The 19,133-nt window shown below is 35.4% G+C and overlaps 1 long non-coding RNA gene across 1 annotated transcript in view; it reads left to right on the top strand.

Annotated features, from left to right (window-relative positions):
• LOC132359517 (uncharacterized) overlaps positions 1-17,958 on the top strand; it is a 583,379-nt gene extending 565,421 nt beyond the window's left edge. The window contains exon 6 of the long non-coding RNA XR_009500864.1: positions 17,894-17,958. This is a non-coding gene — a long non-coding RNA (uncharacterized LOC132359517). The remainder of the gene's footprint in view (positions 1-17,893) is intronic.
• Positions 17,959-19,133: the final 1,175 nt, after the last annotated feature.

Here is a 19,133-nt window from a genome sequence, read left to right as displayed (position 1 = left end):
CTCTCTTTTTCCCTTTTTTATGCTGGCAAAAACTGCTTTTCACTTGTATTAAAACTGTCAAAACTGCCCAAAGGGGAAAAATATATGTTTTCCCATTGGTACTGAAAAGAGTGAAGAAGCATATTTTGGCAGTTTCAGTGTAGGTGTGAAATTTTCACACAGCTCTACTAGGGAGGTACACAAGTCTGGCCCTGTTGGAGCATCTGATATTTCATGGATGGCAATTTCTTTAAAAGGTATGGCCTAGGGCTAAACTAAAAGATGGGGATTTAAACTAGAAATGATAGCATTACGTTGAAACAATTGTCAATTATGTGAAAGATGCTTTTGCATATTTAGAAAGCAAATGGTGCCCCTTTAAATTTTCCCTATGGCAAGTTTTTTTGTAAAATAAAGATTTGGAGTTATACATCAAAAATGTAGTTTAGCCTATAGAACCCACACCATAACAATGCAAAATATATTAGACTGTGAGGTATTGATTTTACATGAAAGCATATCAGTTAGTGAAATGCAGAAACCAATAAAGCATCACCATGGCTGGGTAGGAGATCTCTAGACACAATTTATTTTTACACTTAAACCAATTATTGGCTTTGTTGCATTTTTAAAAAGTATGGCATATATTCTTAGAAGGTTTTTTAAAAATTCAATCAAATCAATTACATCGATTTCATATCCTATATTAAGCAACAGTCTTACATTAGAGTTGACACATTTTGATGAGTACTGTGAAAGTACCAAAACTGGGCTAAATTCTCTGAATTTTTTCCAAGGATTTGGCTGCCCAACATGAATATAAATATTGATTTTTATTTTACACACAATTTATAGGCTGGTCCATTGCTGATATTACCTTACAATTTAACAATGGAAATTTATTGAAATAAAATGTTTACCGCCCAACCTGTTTTCAAGACAGTTTTAGAATATTAGATTAATAATTGATCAGCTTCACAGAAGAGTGAGCTGTAATTTTTAAATCAAATAGGTTCATGCAAGCCAATCCTCTATACATATACACAAGGATGTCTCAATACAATTGAATCTTATTTTATTATATTTAGTATACCTAAAAATTCATGACATATAAGAACTAGTTATTTCTATTCCTAATAGAAGATATCTAAGAAATACTTTAGGTTCACAGTCTCTTTCCAGTTCTTGCATATTAGGTGTTGTTGAATCTTCTTCTCAGATTTTATATATAGCCATAACTTTTATTTTTATTATAGAATCAGTTTTTGAGATATGGGAAATCTCTAATGGAGGAATCTCAATGTATCACTCAGTCTTTGCTTGAATTTTTTTTTCCAGGAAAAACAGGTATATTTTGTAATCACTCAAATTTTAGAAGTGGATTCTTATGGTAAAATGAAATCCTTTTTCCTATGATTTTTACTTAAATTAATTCTGTCTCTGGAGCCATAGAGAACAAATCCAGTTCATATGATTATAATTCAGGTATTTATGGATGTATATCATTCTTTCCCTTGGCCTTCTTTTCTTTAGGTTTAAAGCCCTTGGTTTCTTTAGTCTATTGGCCTCAAGTTTGTAATCTCTTATCTAGGACATTCATTAAACTCTTTTCTCACCATTTTGAGTTCATCTCAATCTTCATGTTTCGACCCTAGTAATTTCTCTCCCTTACTATCTTTTCAGTTATTAGATGCTGTTTCTGTAAGGAATTTAAAACATTAATTCTGATCAAGAAACCAGAAAAAGTTGTCCAGAATTTTGTAAGTTCCATGAATCACAATCTGGGTTCTCAGGACACTGTGTAGATCCTCTTGCCATTGTGCATCTCAGCATTCACCCCATGCAACCATCAAACCAACAGCTTAAGAACCAGGCAGGGAATTTCTCAAATGCTCCAAATAGCTGCACATCACTATAGATTATGACTGCTTGGATTTAGGGAACATTTTTTTTGGCTGGGGAAACATTCCAATGGGATAGATTAATCTATGTAAACCACGTAGCTCAGCTGAAACTGCTGTTCCGCATTCTAAATTGCCAGCTCCGTCTCCTTTCTGCACAGAAATGCACATTTCTTCCTATAATAAAGATATTTTATAATAGCAATAAGGCAACTCCAGGGTGTGTGGTTATCACGAGATAATCATACCCTAGAGGGATTACAGACACTTGGCTGTGCCTCATAACACCCCATGTGTGTGTTTATCTCATGATAACCACACTCGCTTTTGTATCTTATTGCCTAATTATCCTCTTCTAATGCAAAATACTAATTTTTTGTCTGAAACAATATGCGCAAGGATGCATTGCTAACAGTCACATGAAGACATTGACAAACAATGCTGCTGTTACCCTATATTCACTTCTCACAAGAAAATTGATACACAAGAAGAACATTCTGAGAGTGAGAGGAGAACATTCCAGTCCATTTCTGAATGAGCTGCTTCTTAAAATGACTATATAGAAGCCTCTGTTTTACCCATTAATGCTATAAGATAAATTACCCAGACATTTTTTTTTCCTCTTTTAGACTTAAGTTCTCTCAATTATAATTGAAAACTAGAGAATAAGCAGGAATTTCAAACCTGAAAAAATAAAAAGACACTAAGTTCATTTACTTCCAGAAAGTTAATGGCAGAGATTGATTTTGATTTATTGAGTTATCTAATTTAATAAGAATATCTGTATGCTGCTTAGTATTCCTTCACATATATTTCAACTGTCAGCCTTTCCAGTTGAAAAATATAAAATTTTGTACCTTACAGTAGTGTGATTCATACAAGTCTATCAATCTTGAATCCTTTTACTAACTTTTATAAAGTGAAATTATTGCCTACATAATTATCTCCATTGTGCATAGTAATATTTATTATTTTTACATTACATTATTATGTAACAGTTAAAGCCAATAGTGGTTACATGTACAGATTTCCTATGAATCTGATCTCAGGAATGAACATTTTCCAGTTTTATTTTCTGAAGTTTTATTTATACATCTTTGAATATATTTAAGACCCTGCAAAGGCCATTAAGGACTCTACTGTATTTCAGTACTTCAATTAAATTTAAATTATTCTGAGTAAAAAGAAAGCCTAGTTTTAGAGGACTTTTGCAGAGAAAGTAATGATATATTCTTAGAAGTTCATTTCATATATGTATGTGTGTGTGTGTGTGTGTGAATTCATGTGTGTATATACATACTACCTGTATTTTCAATAAATATTCTTTCAGTACTTATTTCCGCAGAACATGACAATTGTTCTCAAGGTCACTCCTTATATTTTCTTAACCTTACAAACTCAGTTTCCTCTTCCTGGTTTCTGACTTCATAAATAACACTGGGTCGAATTTGCCTCAGGTTAATAAGCCTGTTCTTTCTGAACTGTCTGGTTACGGGATGCAAGATGAGCTATCGCTCTCTACCGGGAGTCCTGTTCCGAGGGTACATACTTGAAATTTGATTTTAGGGATGGATTACCCACCTGCATTTACTAACAAAGACTGCGCTAAATCTCAATCCATAAATCACAGGTAAATACAGCAACAATTATTAGTGACTTGAGGGCATTAGATTGTTGTAAGGACTAAAGGGTGAAAAGATACTTTAGAAGTTGCTACTCCATTAACAGGGAAAATGCAATGTTTACTTAACTCTCATTTATTTACTGGCACATAATTAATGGGAAATACTGTTTTATTGTTTATAGACACAGGCATATTTTCTTAGAACTGAAAGGCATCTTAGAGCTTATCTATTCCAATCACCTCTTTATATAGCCAAGAAAATTTGACAATACCATCTATTCCGTTTACTTGTTTTTCACTAAGAGCCAGAAAGGAAGATCTCTTAAACCAATATACATAATTACGTACACCAGAAATGGTGTGAGCCTGAAATTAAGCAAACTTAGTTAAAGCAAACCTTTTTAGACTACTAGTTCTGGACATTATTCTTCTTAGCATGCAGTTGGGGAACCATAAAGAGTTGAGTAGTCTGAATAGGTGAAAATATTGGACAACATTCCAAGCTTTTGAATGCCCTATATTTTCATTTGACTTTGTGAATAAAAATTGCCAACATGTAGTTGGAGAAGATTCTTAGAGTTTTCTAGGTATTAAGCAGTTGTTATGAAAGGCTTCACTACTAGAAACTAACTAGGTTCTGGATACACTAGCACAACTATTCTTTAATGCATTGCTGAAATCATGTGTAAGAGCAAAACTTTCCTAGAACGAATAAACACATAAGAAAAAGAACAGTGAGCTGAAAGTGGAAAAAGAGTGGCAAGATAAAAGCAAATAGGAAAGTAAATTCTGCCTTTGGGGTAAATGCTAACACTAGTACTGGGATAGGGAAAGGAAACTATGCCTTAGGCCCATGATTTTTTGTGGCAATCCAATTTAGTAAGAAATTAATAACAAAAAGATACATTTTAAAAACAATTTAGAAACTAAAAATATAGTTCACAATTACTGACAATATAAAGAAGATAGAATGGAACTGGAGGAACAAAACAAAACTGAATGTAATTAAACTATACAAAATTTGTAGAATGCAGCAAAAGTGATAATTTGAAGGATGCTTACAGCCCTAAGTCATTACATTACATTAAAAAATTGCTGAAAAATAACAACCTAAGCATCTAATATAATAAATCAGGAAAAGAACAATAAACTTAAATATGATAGATAGACCTAAAGCAATAGAAGACTAGAAATAATACAAATAAAATTAAAAATAAAAAACAAAAATGCAAAAGAGAGTATCTACAAAGAAATGGTTCTTTGAAGAGAACCTAAAGTAAAATTGATTAAAAAAAAGAAAAATGGAGATGATGCATAAACAATATTAGTAAGAAAATGGGAAATAATTGTATACAGGTTAGATTTTTTTCTTTAACAGTAATTTAAAAAAAATTTTTTATACAGCAGGTTCTTATTAGTTATCTATTTTATACATATTAGCGTATATATGTCAATCCTAATCTCCCAATTCATCCCACCCCTGCTTTCCCCCCGTGGTGTCCATACGTTTGTTCTCTACATCTCTGTCTCTATTTCTGCCTTGCAAACTGGTTCATCTGTACCATTTTTTCTAGATTCCACAAATACGCATTAATATACGATATTTGTTTTTCTTTTTCTGACTTATTCCACTCTGTATGACAGGCTCTGGGTCCATTCACGTCTCTGCAAATGACCCAATTTCATTCCTTTTTATGGCTGAGTAATATTCCATTGTATATATGTACCACATCTTCTTTATCCATTTGTCTGTCGATGGGTATTTAGGTTGCTTCCATGACCTGGCTATTGTAAACATTGCTGCAATGAATGTTGGGGTGCATGTGTCTTTTTGAATTATGGTTTTCTCTGGGTATATGCCCAGTAGTAGGATTGCTGGGTCATATGGTAATTCTATTTTTAGCTTTTTAAGGAACCTCCATACTGTTCACCATAGTGGCTGTATCAATTTACATTCCCACCAACAGTGCAAGAGGGTTCCCTTTTCTCCACACCCTCTCCAGCATTTATTGTTTGTAGATTTTCTGATGATGCCCATTCTAACTGGCGTGAGGTGATACCTCATTGTAGTTTTGATTTGATTTGCATTTCTCTAATAATTAGCGATGTTGAGCAGCTTTTCATGTGCCTCTTGGCCATCTATATGTCCTCTTTGGAGAAATGTTTATTTAGGTCTTCTGCCCATTTTTTGATTGGGTTGTTTTTTAATATTGAGCTGCATGAGTTTTTTATATATTTTGGTGATTAATCCTTTGTCTGTTGATTCATTTGCAAATATATTCTCCCATTCTGAGGGTTGTCTTTTCATCTTGTTTTATAGTTTCTTTTTCTGTGCAAAAGCTTTTAAGTTTCATTAGGTCCCATTTGTTTATTTTTGTTTTTATTTCCATTACTCTAGGAGGTGGGTCAAAAAAGATCTTGCTGTGATTCATGTCAAAGAGTGTTCTTCCTATGTTTTCCTCGAAGAGTTTTATCGTGTCTGGTCTTACATTTAGGTCTTTAATCCATTTTGAGTTTATTTCTGTGTATGGTGTTAGGGAGTGTTCTAATTTCATCTTTTACATATAGCTGTTCAGTTTTCCCAGCACCACTTTTGAAGAGACTGTCTTTTCTCCATTGTATATGTTTGCCTCCTTTGTCATGGATTAGTTGACCATAGGTGCATGGGTTTATCTCTGGGTTTTCTATCTGTATACAAGTTAGATTTAATTGTGACTAAGAACTATGAATCTCTTAATGACAAATTTGAAAATTAGAAAAATGACACATTTCTAGAAAAATGTAACTTAGTACAAATGACTTGAAAAGACATTGAAAAAGTATATATTCTATATTCATTAAAGTATTTGAAAGCCAGAACCAGATGATTTTCCTGAAAAGTTCTACCGATCATTAAAGGAACATACCATTTCAATCTTACATAAATTTTTCCAGAGGACATAAAAATAGAGGGCACTGTAAGTCATAATATGACTGGTATAATTCTGAAATCAAAAAATGGTGTTCAAGGTAGGAAAATCACAAGCCCATTTCATTCATGAATTTATATGAAAAATTCCACAAAAACATATTAAAGCCTGATTACATTTATTATAGGAATTTCAGTGTGATTTAATGCTATTAAATATACAACTATAATTTACTATACAGGTAGATTAAAGGAGAAAATGATTTTCTTTTATTTATTTTATTTTATATTGGAGTATATTTGATTTACAATGTTGTGTTAGTTTCAGGTGTACAGAAAAGTGATTTAGTTATACATATACATGTATCTTTCTTTTTCAGATTCTTTTCCCATAGAGGTTATTACAGAGTATTAAATACAGTTCCCTGTGCTATACAGTAGGTCCTTGTTGATTATCTGTTTTACATATAATACTGTGTATATGTTAATCGCAACCTCCTAATTTATTCCACCCTGCCGCAACTTTTCCCCTTTGGTAACCGTAAGTTTGTTTCCCAAGTCTGGGTGTCTGTTTCTGTTTTGTTTATAAGTTCATGTGTATCTTTTTTTTTTTTAGATTCCACATATAAGTGATATCATATGATATATTTGTCTTTGTCTGACTTCACTTAGTATGATAATCCCCAGATCCATTCATTTTGCTGCAAATGGCATTATTTCATTCTTTTTATGGCTGAGTAACATTCCATTATATATATGTACCACATCTTCTTTATCCATTCATCTGTCGATGGACACTTAGGTTGCTTCCATGTCCTGGCTATTGTAAATAGTGCTGCAATGAACATTGGGGTGCATGTATCTTTTCAAATTTTGGTTTTCTCCTCATATATGCCCAGGAGTAGGATTGCTGGGTCTAGAGCTAGATTGGTAGCTCTGTTTTTAGTACTGTTCTCCAAAGTGGCTGTACCAATTTACATTCTCACCAACAGTGTAGGTGGGTTCCCTTTTCTCCACACCCTCTCCAGCATTTATTGTTTGTAGACTTTTTGATGATGGCCATTCTGACTAGTGTGAGGTGATACCTTATTGTAGTTTTGATTTCCATTTCTCTAATAATTAGTGATGTTGGGCATCTTTTTATGTGCTTTTTGGCCAACTATATGTCTTCTTTGGAGAAATGTCCATTTAGATCTACCACCCATTTTTCGATTGGGTTGTTTGTTTTTTTGCTATTGAGCTGCATGAGCTATTTATATATTTTGGAGATTAATCCCTTGTCAGTCACATCGTTTGCAAATATTTTCTCCCATTCTGTGGGTTGTCTTTTCATTTTGTTTATGGTTTCCTTTGATGTACAAAAGCTTTTAAATTTAACTAGTTCTATTTGTTTATTTTTGTTTTTATTTTCATTATTCTAGGAGGTGAATGCAAAAAGATATTGCTACAATTTATGTCAAAGAGTAAATTTATGTCTACCTATGTTTTCCTCTAAGAGTTTTGTAGTATCCAGTCTTACATTTAGGTCTTTAAACCATTTTGAGGGTTTTTTTGGTATATGGTGTTAGCAAATGTTCTAATTTCATTCTTTTACATGTAGCTGTCCAGTTTTCCCAGCACCAGTTATTGAAGAGACTGTCTTTCTCCATGGTATATTCTTGCCTCTTTTGTCGTAGATTAATTGACCATAGGTGTATGGGTTTATTTCTGGGCTTTCTATCCTGTTCCATTGATCTATAAGTCTGTTTTTGTGCCAGTATCATACTGTTTTGATTGCTGTGGCTTTATAGTATAGTCTGAAGTCAGGGAGCCTGATTCCTCCAGTTCTGTTTATCTTTCTCAAGATTGCTTTGGCTATTCAGGGTCTTTTGTGTTTCCATATAAATTTTAAGATTTTTTGCTCTAGATCTGCAAAAAAAAATCTGTTAGTAATTTGATAGGGATTGCATTGAAGCTGTGGATTAACTTGGGTAGTACAGTCATTTTGACTATATTGATTCTTTCAACCCAAGAACACGGTATATCTTTCCATCTGTTTGTGTCATCTTCAATTTCTTTCATCAGTATCTTATAGTTTTTTGAGTACAGGTCTTTTTGCCTTCTTAGGTAGGTTTATTCCTAGGTATTTTATTCTTTTTGATATGACAGTAAATGGGACTGTTTCCTTAAATTCTCTTTCTGATCTTTCATTGTTAGTGTATAGGAATGCAAGAGATTTCTGTGTATTAATTTTGTATCCTGCAACTTTACCAAATTCATTGATGAGCTCTCATAGTTTTCTGGTAGCATCTTTAGAATTTTCTATGTATAGTATCATGTCAACTGCCAACAGTGACAGTTTTACTTCTTCTTTTCCAATTTGGATTCCTTTTATTTCTTTTTCTTCTCTGATTGCCATGACTAGGACTTCCAAAACTATGTTGAATAAAAGTGGTGAGAGTGGCACCACTTTTTTTTTTTTTTTTTTTTAGGAACATACCCTTTTATTGTCTAGCTCCTTTGACAGTTTCATGTCTCTCTAAAGGAGACAGGAAGTTTGGAGTATTAGTGTGTCTTTCAGTGGAAAAGAGGAGTGGGCAGGAACACTGGAGGTGAGTGAATATCTTAACACATGGAAATGTGCCACTGGAACATCCAAGCCCACACCTGGCATGCTCCCCATCACAGTCTGCTTTATTGTCCCTTTAAAAGAAATATGGAACAATATGTACCAAAACAAATAAATTACTCTCCATCTCTCAGAAAGCAAGTTCACCTTCTGGACAGGTGCTTCCAAAGAAGTGAGCTTTTCAACTTCCTTGGCTCCAGCCAGCAGGAGATGAGAGGCCCCTGCTTCCCACATCTCAAGATTTCTTGTGGTGTTTAGTTAGACTTGGGATCTTGTTGCTTGGGCATCTCTCTTCCATCTTCCAAATCCATCTCTGCAGCAACTGACATACATAGGACCTGGAGATACCACGTGGCAGATGCCACAATCCCGTGGAGGCAAAGAGGTCATTTGTGTTCTGGCACTCTGATGATAAGGAAGTAAAAGGGCACTTCTTGTCTTATTCTTGTCTTGTTCCTGATCTTAGAGGAAATGCTTTCAGCTTTTCACCATTGAATATGATGTTAGCTGTGGGTTTGTCACATATGACCTTTATTATGTTGAGGTATGTTCCCTCTATGCCCACTGTCTGTAGAGTTTTTATCATAAATTGGTGTTGGATTTTGTCAAAAGCTTTTTCTGCATCTTTGAGATGATCATATGGTTTTTATTCTTTAATTTGTTAATGTGGTGTATCACACTGATTGATTTGCAGATATTGAAAAATCCTTGCATCCCTGGGATAAATCCCACATGATCACGGTGGGATTTTAATGCATTGTTGGATTTGGTTTGCTAGTATTTTGTTGAGGATTTTTGTGTCTATGTTCTTCAGTGATATTGGCCTGTAATTTTCTTCTTTTGTGGTATGGTATCTTAGTCTGGTTTTGGTATCAGGGTGATAGTGGCCTTATACGATGAGTTTGGGAGTGTTCCTTCCTTGGAAATTTTTTGAAATTGTTTCAGAAGGATAGGTGTTAACTCTTCTCTAAACATTTGATAGACTTCACCTCTGAAGCCATCCTTGTTCAGTTTTGGGAGATTGTATCTTTCTAAGAATTTGTCCATTTCTTCTATGTTGTCCATGTTATTGGCAGATGGTTGCTTGTAGTAGTCGCTTATGATCCTTTGTATTTCTGTGGTGTCTGTTGTAACTTCTCCTTTTTCTTTTCTAATTTTATTGATTTGGGCCCTCTCCCTTTTTTTCTTGATGAGTCTGGCTAAAGGTTTATCAATTTTGTTTATTTTCTCAAAGAACCAGCTTTTAGTTTCATTGTGTTTCCTTATTAATTTTCTGTCTGGGTAATCTGTCCATTGGTGTAACTGGAGCGTTAAAGTTCCCCACTCTTATTCTGTTACTGGCCATTTCCCCTTTTATGGCTGTTAGCATTTGCCTTATATATTGAGTTGCTCCTATGTTGGGTGCATATATATTTACAATTGTTATATCTTCTTCTTGGATTTATCCCTTGATCATTATATAATGTCCTTCCTTGTCTCTTGTAACATTCTTTATTTTAAAGTCTATTTTGTCTGATATCAGTATTGCTACTCCAGCTTTCTTTTCATTTCATTTGCATGGAATACATTTTTCCATTCCCTCACTTTCAGTCTGTACGTGTCCCTAGGTCTGAAGTGGGCCTCTTGTAGACAGCATATATATGAGTCTTGTTTTCCTATCCATTCAGGCTGTCTATGTATTTTGGTTGGAGCATTTAATCCATTTGCATTTAAGGTAATTACCAATATGTATGTTCTTATTGCCATTTTGTTGACTGTTTTGGGAGTGTTTTCATAGGTCTTTTTTCTACTTTTCCTCTTCTGTTCTCTTCTCTTGTGATTTGATGGCTTCCTTTAGTGTTGTATTTGAATTCTTTTTTCTTTTGTGTGTGTATATCTGTCATAGATTTTTGGTTTGCATTTACCATGAGGTTTCAGTATAGCAGTCTATATATGTACAAGATTGTTTTAAGTTGCCGGTCTCTTGATGTCTTTAACTCATTTTGGTATCAGGGTGATGGTGGCCTCATAGAATGAGCTTGAGAGTGTTCCTTCATCTGCAATTTTTGGAGTAGTTTGAGAAGGATAGGTTCTAACTCTTCTCTAAATGTTTGATAGAACTTGCCTGTGAAGCCATCTGGTCCTGGACTTTCATTTGCTGGGAGTTTTTAAATCATAGTTTCAATTTCAGTACTTGTGATTTGTCTGTTCATTTCTTCTTGGTTCAGTCTTGGAAGGCTGTACCTTTATAAGAATTTGTCCATTTCTTCTAGGTTGTCCATTTTATTGGCCTGTAGTTGCTTGTAGTAGTCTCTTATGATCCTTTGTATTTCTGTGGTGTCAGTTGTAACTTCTCCTTTTTCATTTCTAATTTTATTGATTTGAGTCCTCTCCCTTTTTTTCTTGATGACTTTGGCTAAAGGTTTATCAATTTTGTTTATCTTTTAAAAGAACCAGCTTTTAGTTTCATTGTTCTTTGCTATTGTTTTCTTTGTCTCTGTTTCATTTATATCTGCTCTGATATTTATGATTTCTTTCCTTTTACTAACTTTAGCTTTTGTTTGTTCTTCTTTCTCTAGTTGTTTTAGGTGTAAGGTTAAGTTGTTTATTTGAGACTTTTCTTGTTTCCTGAGGTAAGATTGTATTCCTATAATCTCCCCTTTCAGAACTGCTTTTGCTGCGTCCCATAGGTTTTGGATTGTTGTGTTTTCATTGTCATTTGTATCTAGGTATTTTTTGATACCCTCTTTGATTTCTTCAGTGATCCATTGGTTGTTTAGTAACATATTGTTTAGGCTTCATGTGTTTGTGTTTTTTACAGTATTTTTCCTGTAATTGATTTCTAATCTCAGTGTTGTGGTTGGAAAAGATGCTTGATATGATTTCAATTTTTTTAATTTACCAAGGCTTGCTTTGTGGCCCAAGATATGATCTATCCTGCAGAATGTTCCATGTTCACTTGAGAAGAAAGTTTATTCTGCTGCTTTCAGATGGAATGTCCTATAGATATCATTTAAATCTATCTGGTCTGTGTCATTTAGGGCTTGTGTTGCCTTATTAATTTTCTGTCTGGGTAATCTGTCCATTGGTGTAACTGGAGCGTTAAAGTTCCCCACTCTTATTGTGTTACTGGCCATTTCCCCTTTTATGGCTGTTAGCATTTGCCTTATATATTGAGTTGCTCCTATGTTGGGTGCATATATATTTACAATTGTTATATCTTCTTCTTGGATTGATCTCTTGATCAGATCATTATGTAGTGTACTTCCTTGTCTCTTATAACAGTCTTTATTTTAAAGTCTACTTTGTCTAAGAATTGCAACTCCAACTTTCTTTTCATTCCATTTGCATGGAATACCTTTTTCCATCCCCTCACTTTCAGTCTGTATGTGTCCCTAGGTCTGAGGTGGCTCTCTGTAGACAGCATATATATGGGTCTTGTTTATCTATCCATTCAGCCTGTCTATGTCTTGTCTTTTGCTTGGAGAATTTAATACATTTACATTTAAGATAATTATTGATACGTATGTTCCTATTGCTGTTTCTTAATTGTTTTTGGTTTGTTTTGGTAGGTCTTTTTCTTCCCTTCCTCTTTTGTTCTCTTCTCTTGTGGTTTGATGACCAATGTCGTGTTGTGTTTGGTTTGCTTTTTCTTTTTTGTGTGTGTATCTATTGTAGTTTTGGGGTTTGCTGTTCCCACGAGGTTTTGATATAGCAGTCTATATATGTACAAGGTTGTTTTAAGTTTCTGGGCTCTTTCCCACCTAGAGAAGTTCCTTTAACATTTTTTGTAAAGCTGTTTTGGTGGTGCTGAATTCTCTTAGCTTTTGCTTGTCTGTAAAGCTTTTGATTTCTCTGTTGAATCTGAATATAAGCCTTGCTTGATAGAGTATTCTTGGTTGTAGGTTTTTCCCTTTCATCATTTGAAATATATCATACCACTCCCTTCTGGCCTGCAGAGTTTCTGCTGTAAAATCAGCTGATAACCTTATGGGGATTCCCTTTTATGTTACTTGTTGCTTTTCCCTTGTTTCTTTTAATATTTTTTCTTTTTCTTTAATTTTTGTCGTTTAGATCACTATGTGTTTTGTCATGTTCCTCCTTTGGTTTATCCTGCCTGGGACTCTCTGTGCTTCCTGGACTGGGCTGATTGCTTCCTTTCCCATGTTAGGGATGTTTTTAGCCATTATCTCTTCAAATATTTTCTCACATCCTTTCTCTCTCTTTTCTCCTTCTGGGACCCCTATAATGAGAATGTTGGTGTGTTTAATGTTCTTTTATCTTTATTCTGGTCCATGGCAGTGGTTTCCACCATTCTGTCTTCCAGCTCACTTATCCATTCTTCTGCCTCAGTTAGCTATTGATTCCTTCTAAAGTATTTTTCATTTCAGTTATTGTATTATTCATCTCTGTTTGCTTGTTCTTTACATTTTCTATCTCTTTGTTAAACATTTCTTGTATCTTCTTGGTCTGTGTGTCCATTCTTGAATCATCTTTACTATCATTCCTCTGAATTCTTTTTCAGGTAGATTGCCTATCTCCACTTCACTTAGTTGTTGTTCTGGAGTTTTATTTTGTTCCTTCATCTGGAACATATTTCCCTGCCATCTCACTTTGTCTAACTTTCTGTGTTTGTGGTCCCATAGGCTGCAGGATTACAGTTCCTCTTGTTTCTGGTGTCTGCCCCCTGGTGAATGAGGCTGGTCTAAGAGGCTTGTATAGGCTTCCTGGTGGGAGGGACTGGTGCCTGCCTACTGGTGGGCACGGCTGTGTTAAGGGGTGTGTTTAGAGGCAGCTGTGGGCTCAGTCAGACTTTAAGCAGCTTGTCTGATGGCTGATGGGTGGGGCTGTATACCTGCCCTCTTGGTTGTTTGGCCTCAGGTGTCCCAGCACTGGAGCCTTCAGGCTGTTGGGTGGGCCAGGTCTTGGTGTCAAAATGGTGGTCTCCAGGACAGTTCACACCACTACGTACTACCTAGGATCTCCACCACCATTGCCCTTGTCCCCACAGTGAGCCACAGCTACCCCCAACCACCCCAGAAGGCTCTCCGAGGCCATCAGGTTGGTCTGGCCCAGGCTCCTATGAAGTAAATGCTTTGTCCCTGGGTCCTGGTGCACATGAGACCTTGTGTGCACCCTTCAAGAATGACATTTCTGTTTCCCCCATTCCTGTGGAGTTCCTAAGATCAAGCCCTACTGGCCTTCAGAGCCAAATGCTCTGGGGGCTCCTCCTCACAATGCCAGAGCCCCCGACTGGGGAGCCTGACATGGGGCTCAAAATGCTCACTCCTGTGGAAGAACCTCTGTGATATAATTATTTTCCTATTTGTGGATCACCCACCTGGCAGGTATGGGATTTGATTGTATCATGAATGTGCCCCTCCTACCGTCTCATTCTGGCTTCTTTGTCTTTGGAAGTAGAATATCTTTCTTGGTAGGTTGCAGTCCTTTGTCGATGGTTGTTCAGCAGTTAGTTGTGATTTTGGTGTTTTCATGAGAGGTGGTGAGCTCAGGTCCTTCTACTCTGCCATTTTGTCTGGGGATTGATTCTGAGAAAATGATTTTCTTAATTGATAAAATGCAGTTTATAAAAGTCAATATTAATATATTTTTATAAAATCTTTTAGCAAACTACGCAAATAACATCTTAATGGTGAAACATTATAATCATAACTTACTATGAGGATGGATGTCCAGTAACACCAATTGTTACCAACATTGTCCTAGAGTTTCCAGCCCATACAATAAGAGGAGAAAAAAAATTTTTTAAGGTTTGGAGAGGAAGAAACAAAACATTTGATAAACAATTGGTGTAATATTTCTCAATATAGACAACTACAAAGAATATGCAAAACAATTTCTGGAAGATTAGATAGATTAGTAAGTTTGCTAAATATAAGATCATTATACAAAAACCCATTACATTTGTACACAACAGCAAAAAGTAGAATAGTTACAACGTACAATAACAAAAAAATAGATGGTAACTAGAAATCTAAAAAATTCAAGGCTTTTATGAAAAATATATATAGAAAGAGAAAATCTCAATAAATAAAGCATACACCATATTCATGGTTTACAAAAACTCAAAATTACTAAAAAGTTTCAGTGTGATTTTGATCATAACCTCAATGGTTATTTTTACAGGAAATTGACAAACAGATCCTAAAATGTATAGGAAAGAACTAAGACTAAAGAAAGTGAAACTCTTCCTGAAGAAATGATGGGAGCTTACTCTACCAGACACCAAAATTCATCATAAAGCTGTGGCAGTTAGGGCAGTAGGGTACTAGTGCAGGGATAGATAAATAGATAAATGTAAGAGGAAGGAACAACCATAAACAGATACATGCATCTATGGAAATGTGATGTACAACAAAGGAGATGTTACAGATCATGGGAAAATGAGCAACTCTATTAAATGGTGCTGTGGCAATTGTTAATCCATATAGAAATATCAACATATAGCCTTACACAATAAGATACAAGAAAATAAGCTCCAAATAGATTAGAATTAAATGTGTAAGTCTAAACTTTAAGCTTTTAGAATAAATTATAGGAGACTATCTTTAAAGACTCAGAATTGCAAAGGTTTTCTTCAGCAAGACACACACACACACACACAAATGCTAACTAAAAAATAAATCTTGATAAATATAATTACTTTATAATTTTAAATTTACTTATTAAAATATGAACATGAAAAGATAAACCACAAACTGGGAGAATATGTAATCAACAAGGATTCATATCAGTATATCAAAAAAAAAAACTACTACAAATTAATAAAATAACCCAATAGAATAATGATGGTAAAATTCACCAAAATGAGGAAATTCAGAAGGGAAATTAGTTTTAAGAGGAAAATGAAGTTTTGTGGCCTGTTGAGTTTCAAGGTTATGGTAGAAGTTGTAGATCAATCTGACCAATAGACCACAAACTGTTGTGGAGATGCAGGGTGTAGGAGGGGACATTTGCTTAGCCTCGTAACCTGGGGAGGGGAGAGTGCCAGGGAGCTGAACAAATGTTAAACCAGTCATCTTGTTTCAGCCTTGTCCTGCATCCTGGCTTAGTGCTCTGTTGCCTCCCCCAACCCCCACACTCCTACACCTCTACAACCCCAACCCCATTCTGCAGCATGAATTGACTTGCTTCTCACTGGCCTTGCCTTCCCTTATCCCTTGTGGATAAGAAGAGTTCAACTTTATTTTTTTGTTGTGCTTTGTTATATAATGTGCATCATTCTCAAATGCCATCTTTTTGTCCCCTATTAGCTTTGTCCTTGTGAGCTTTCAATGCTTTTTATCCTTTGTTGTTGATTTGGTGAAGGGTAAAGATAAATTCATATGTCCAATAGGCCATAATTTACTTGAAACTCTCTACTTGAAAGTTATCACTGAATTATCACCGTGCCTATCAGCTGAGGTCTGTAGGTTCTCTAGGTCTCAATTATGTGCTATTACTGAAAACTATATTCTTTGGGTGTGAATTTTTGGCTCCAGCACTTACTAGTTGTTTCAGGCAAGATAAGCTATTTAATCTCTTAGCTGACATTTTCTTATCTACAAAATGAGGCTTTTTGTTGTGTAACCCACAAAAATATTTTAAGAATTGATAATGTAAATAAAATTACTGAGCGGTGTAGCATATGTGCATTATCTTGCCACTTCCACCTGGTAGAATAATTGTAACACCTACAGTATGAAATCTTGACTGTAATCGACTATGTTTTTCCTGAATTTTCTGGGCTGCTTTCAACTAGAGGATAAATGTCCTTCCCTAAGAGACACTATAGAGAGGATTTCTGTTTTGGTTGGAATATTGGACTGAGTGACCACTGAGATATTTTCCTCTGGAGATTCTGATTCCACCTTTCTCTTTTGTTTTTTTCTTTACTTTGAGGGTTGTCAATAGCAGCATTTAACCTGACTGAGAAAAGCTTAAATTTAATGAAACTGATCATTCATCTATTCTTCTTGGACCCCTCTTGGGGACCGCCATAGAATATCCTACTGAATTTGACACTGTGGCCTGGATGCCCAACAGTTTGGTGATCCGATCTCTGTCTCGTCTCGAATATGCTAAATGTTATATTCTTAACCCCAGCACACTGCTTTAGTTTCTTTATAGGAAAAAGAAGGGGAGAGCTTGGCCAAGAAGGTTTGGTCCAGCCGTGAATGAATATGAAATCGTAGGAGGCTGGGCTCATAGTGAGAAAATAATGCTGGCATTAATCCACTTAGAATTGCACAGTGCTCCCACCCCCCCCCCCCAACACACACACAATGTGGATTGGTTTAACACCCTTTGTTGGTGTTATTTGGCCATTCCCTTCAAATGCTAATGACCAGTTAGTTTTAACACCCTTTATTGGTGTTATTCGGACAGTCCCTTCAAGTGTGAATGAATAGCTTGCTTTGTTTCCATAGACAGGGGAGCCAAATAACTTCGGGGCCTAGAAGCAAATTATTTCTCTGGTATAGACCCACCCTGAATGATGAATTGGGCTCTATGGTGGCTGTTTCACTGAAGACTGGCATTTCCCTACCCATCGCAAACCAGGCCAAAAAGGAGCTAAACCATTTTCTCCTCATTATCACCTCATTAAGTTCCCCAAGCCAGTGCAGGGCTGGAGTAGAGGCCTGCTACAGGTAGCTTAATGAGTTTCTTATTTATAGGTCCCTGTGCTGTTATGCAAAAGCTTGTTATTCCCAGGCCTAGAGTATGGCATTTTCTAAAGGGAGTTGAGAAATGCAATTATCAAGCATCTTAGTATGGGCCTCACACCGCTCCTTGGCCACTTGATCGACAATAAATAAATACATTTGTTAGATTTGTAGGATTTGATATTGTGCTGTGGTGTTTACCCTACTTTTCTTGTTTTTTTCTTCTAGCAACACAGAACAGATGCTGCCCCAGATGTGGAAGATGCAGATGTTTGCCAGTTTCAGAATAACTCCAAATTCATAACTATATATGGTATTCTACAGATTCCTCAGATTTGATTTTGAGGAGAAAAGTTGTTCCCCCCCCCCCCCACAAAACGTTGTTTAAATATTTTTTCCTGCTTTATATGTGACTTGGTGGTCACATTTAATTGAGAATTGAAAACCAGTTCCATTTTTAGTTACCACAGAAAGATACTAAAAATTGCTATAATTAATATGCAAATATACAAATCAGTGCTCTGTATTTTGAGTTTTCAAAAAATCAATTTACTAAACATTCAGGCACTGAACATTTACTAAGCACTGTGTCTGGTAGTGAGTGAGGTACTGACAGGATGTAAAAAGATAAACACACAAGTCATTGTCATAGATTCAAAGAAATGTATCATCTAAAGACGTCCTAGCAGTTATAACTTAGATGTATATAGAGACATATATTTATTCAGGTATATGCATATAAATATGTATGTGCATATATTTCTTTACAAAGATATTATACTAAAGGAAGCAGAGAATAATATTAAAGCAAAATAAAAGTTGACCAGTAGAAAAGAGATCAAATAACAGGTACAACATCTGTTGTCATATAAAAATATAAATAATTAGACTTCTGATGTCAGAGCAAACGCCACACCACTGGACCTAATTAAAAGGGGGGAGAATCTGGCTATATTCAAACTATTATAAACAGTTAGTTAAGCAGGCGCAAATAGTTCAAATATTTGAGTGCCTGTGATGGACAATATGGAATATACAGAAAGCATATTATGAACCCTCTCCTCATCTTGTCTATAAATAAGCAGGGGTAAGGTAGGTACATAAAGACATATAATACTGTACAGAAAATAGCTCATTGGAGAAGTTAAAGAAAATGCTAAAAGTGCCAGGAGAAATTCTTCCAATTTAAAGAATCAAAGAGTGTAATGGATGTGTTAGAATTTGAGTTTAGATTTAATAGGATGGGAGGGTTTCAAAAGAGTGGTTGCTTCAATATTTCCATGTGGGACAGACTTAGCAGCAACATGTGATTGTCAGGAGCTTCAATGATAGAGCCTTGTCTTGAAGTTATATTTTCAGTACCAGTTCCCTATTTCCACTTGGGTTAGAAAGTGTGGGTTATATTTGAGGTGGCTAACTGGCCAGCAGACATGGATAAGGAAGTGGTTAAGACTCACCCAACTCTGTA

Source organism: Balaenoptera ricei, chromosome 2 (assembly GCF_028023285.1).
Source record: "Balaenoptera ricei isolate mBalRic1 chromosome 2, mBalRic1.hap2, whole genome shotgun sequence".
NCBI classification, from domain to species: domain Eukaryota; kingdom Metazoa; phylum Chordata; class Mammalia; order Artiodactyla; family Balaenopteridae; genus Balaenoptera; species Balaenoptera ricei.
Note: the sequence above shows the minus strand (reverse complement) of the source record. Positions and strands in the feature narration are given on the sequence as shown.